At 40.5% G+C, this 3652-nt stretch overlaps 1 protein-coding gene across 1 annotated transcript in view; it reads left to right on the top strand.

The window, feature by feature from the left end:
* LOC106528646 (phosphatidylinositol 3-kinase regulatory subunit gamma) overlaps positions 1–1257 on the top strand; it is a gene marked incomplete in the record, with an annotated part of 8291 nt that extends 7034 nt beyond the window's left edge. The window contains 1 exon segment of the mRNA XM_014023863.1: positions 14–1257.
* Between the last annotated feature and the right edge of the window lie 2395 nt (positions 1258–3652).

Raw genomic sequence — 3652 nt, 5'->3', positions numbered from 1 at the left:
ATATATATATAAAAAAAAATAAAAATTTGCACTACAGTGATTCCATCGGTTTTCGTGAATGGGATCTCACAAATTGAAGTGGGACCGGAACTTGAATGTCAAGACTGTTTCAAACTCTTTTTATATATATTGCTGTCCGTTCAAAGGACCCTCCCTCTGGTTGGGAAGACCTGAAAGATCTTCACTGGCGTCAGGTGCTCCACCTTTGAGCTGATATTGCTGGAGTTGTCCGTATCCTGAATGAAAAATCGATCAACCAATGTGTCGGATATATTGGGACGCTTCTACAAAGTGCATTTGTGAGAGAAACCGAAATGGTGCTGTTGACCGGTTCATATCCGCCTGGTGGGCCGAAAACATTTTTGGGTTAAAGCGCCACGTGTAATTATGCTAAACATTGTGGTGCATCTTAACCACTTGCCCCTTTATACCAGATGTTCATATACAGAGGATAATTATGTAGCATTAACATACTGTAGAAAACCATAGTAGAGGCATACTCGATGTTATACCCATTGACCAAAGCACTTAATAGTGAGCAAAACTACATCCTTGTTTAGTGTGGTAATTGCATTTTGGCAAGGGTAAAGCAATTTATGTACACCTGCTGATGTGCTGATCAAAACATAATCTGAAGTACTGTATGCTATATTCTGTTACTCAAAGAAGTATAAGCTTTTTGTATTCTATATATATTTTTTCTATAAACATGCCACAAGATGAAAGCTTGAAGAAAGTGCAATCCAGCAGTATTCCTATTGTTGCAATGTGTGACGGCGGCGGTGGTAGTAGAAGGTAATGCTGTTATGAGAGGTTGACGTTTGCCACGTAGATTCTCTCTCCCTCCGGGCGGCGGTCGGGACGGCGTGGCCTCCGATGTTTGCGTGAACTGCCGAGGTCCGGAAGTATCCTGCCTCCATTACTTGAACTGTGGCATTGCTCTAGCTATGAATGTCTCTTTTTTTTTTTTTTGTCGTTTTTGTTTTGTTTGTTTTTTTTCATAACATGCAGCCTACATAGCTTAAGAGGAAAGGAATCCATGTTGAACTTGGCACATTTTTCAAGTTAAAAGAACAATAGACACTTTGTATAGAGATGCCGTGAAATGTATTTCTGCCGTTGGTTTGTGGAAGGAGGTTGATATTAATTACTCCACTGGAGGACTGATGAAACTCCTCGGGTAAAGCTGAGCAATGTGAGATCCTGACCTTTTATCTTGCTGAAAGACAATAAACTGAAAAGAGTTTTGTCAATTAATTTGGTCCTTTTCGTTTTGTTTGTTTTAATTACTGAAGCATTCATAATTACTCTTTTGATTCATTTACGGTTTTCCAGTTTTTGAAGCTTTAGAAAAACCCTGAAACATAAAAACACGCAGCTCAGATGGGAATGACTTGTACGAGTTTTTGACTATTTGCATTAATATGCAAAAATAAATGAGTCCACATACATAAGACTGGGATCTTGGGAAAATGAGTGGGAAAACTCAGTCCTTTTTGAAGAACTGTTGGCATTTTTGTGTTTTTTCGTTTTTTACTTGATCGCAGTTTAAATAATTTTGTCGATTTTACGTAAGAGCTTGTGCATGAATGATCTCCAAGTTGTCCATTGTCCAAAAACGTTGGACCAACAGATTATTCTACTTGTGACTGAGGAACCATCAATGCATCTTGTAGTTTTCAAGCAATGACTGTCTTAAGGCTTTCTTTCTGTCTGTTTTAATAGGTGTGCTTTCAGTAGTGTAGTTATCTTTGTGACCCTCGCGTATCACAACATTTTTTGTCAGCTTAGATTGTCACAAAATTCCAGTATTCTTAGGGTTTATCGAGGAATGTTGATGGATGTTTCAGTGTTCCTTTGGAAATTTTGTCGTTTTTTTTTTTTACTTGGTACTCGAAAGGTGACCAAAAACAATGCGAGGCGAGACTTAACCGATTTACCGTTTGCGCCCGGTGAACTCATTGTGCTTTGATGAGATTATTTGTGGGGCGGAAGGCAGCGAGGGCACCGGAGGACATGCCGTGGACAGATGGAGGAGAAAGGAAGTGGACAAAGACAATGGCAGGATACGTGCAGGCTCTTTCCGTACTCGGCCTGGCCGCCACTGAGTCACCAGAGAAGCATGCACCGAACCAAGTTCACCAGGAACACGAGTATTTTTTTTAAAGCGACTTTCTTTTGATACTTCCATGAATGGAATGTGGCCTGACGTTTGCCTCGTGAAAGTTTTGCCAGAGTTTTGTCCGTCATTGTCTTTAGAGCAGCCGGCTTTATCGTAACTTGATGTGTTTTGAATCTACGAGTCATTTCCACCATCATAGAAACAGGTTTAGACTGGGTTTCGAGGAATCGGATGATGATGATGATGACCCCAAATGGYACTACTACCAGTCCGCTGTGACCTGAGCAACAGGTGGATGTGCGTTAGGTAAGGATTAATGAGGCACAGTTCCAGGCTGCGGATTACACCTGGTTACCTGTGTCAGCTCGGAGGGCTCTGCTGGGATTGACCATGCACACTGTAGGACAAAATGTACCCAAGCTGAGTCATCTTCTGAAAAAAGACAAGAGAGTGGGTAGACGAACATCCACTCTGACAGGATTCAACCACCACCAGCTGTCCTCTGTCCAGCCCTCAGCCTCCTCTGTGGGACTGAGATGAGCACATCGGAGAGAGTCTTGAGCTGCTTATCAAACAATGGAAAGAGGCAGATACAGAACGTCCAGATTCAGAACATGTTGGGTTTGAACAAACATTGCTTGGTCCATGGGCTCAAGAGGTAGATGCACATGATTTTTTTTTTCAACTTTCAAGAAATGACATTTGATGCGATGCGATATAATATGCCCATCTAGCACAATCATTGTTAGATGGGTATATGATACTGACCCACATCAGGCATATGATGAAGAGWTTTGGTAGATTTATCAATGTATTGTTACAGCCCTGCCTATAATTGTATTGACTTTACTAATGCTGCTTTATCTATCAATCCACTTTCGTATCTTCAAGATACACACGTTTTCAGTGCCTCAACCACCCATTTAGGACCATCCAGATCAGTGAAACAACTCTGAGGTGGGATTTAAACTGAGCCAATAAAATTTTCAGTTCAAGGGTCAAACACAAGGGGACTCRTACATGTAAGGATGTATCAACCAAACGTTGAAAGTGTTTGTAAATGTACACAAACTTTTCACCTGCCGTGAAAATGTGTATACCTCTACACAAACTTTTCAGTTTACATAATCAAACAAAGTACTGAAAACTCACCAAAATATGACTCCATTTGGTTTTTATGGCACAAATCAGGATAGTGTGCCAAATACATTTTTAYATCCCMCGTTATTTAGCTATTTTGYATTATACTATTMTTATTTTTTGCAGATCCCATTTGAGATCACAGATCAGTATTTCAAGGGAGGCCCGGATCTGAAAGCAGCCTAACAGGCAAACAATAGAACATGCWAAGTCCATACAGAAAGACCCCAGGTTTGACCTGGAGATTGAACCCTGGACCTCCTTGCTGTGAGGCAACAGTGCTAAACACTAAATCTTTAAGCTGCTGTTTCTAAATTGTGGCAAAACTTTCAATAACTTCAGTTTTTGTAGAACATAATCAAATTAAAATAGAAAGATGGATCGATTGTG

This window comes from Austrofundulus limnaeus, unplaced genomic scaffold (genome assembly GCF_001266775.1).
Source record: "Austrofundulus limnaeus strain Quisiro unplaced genomic scaffold, Austrofundulus_limnaeus-1.0 Scaffold393, whole genome shotgun sequence".
NCBI lineage: Eukaryota > Metazoa > Chordata > Actinopteri > Cyprinodontiformes > Rivulidae > Austrofundulus > Austrofundulus limnaeus.
This window is presented reverse-complemented; position numbering and strand designations above follow the sequence as displayed.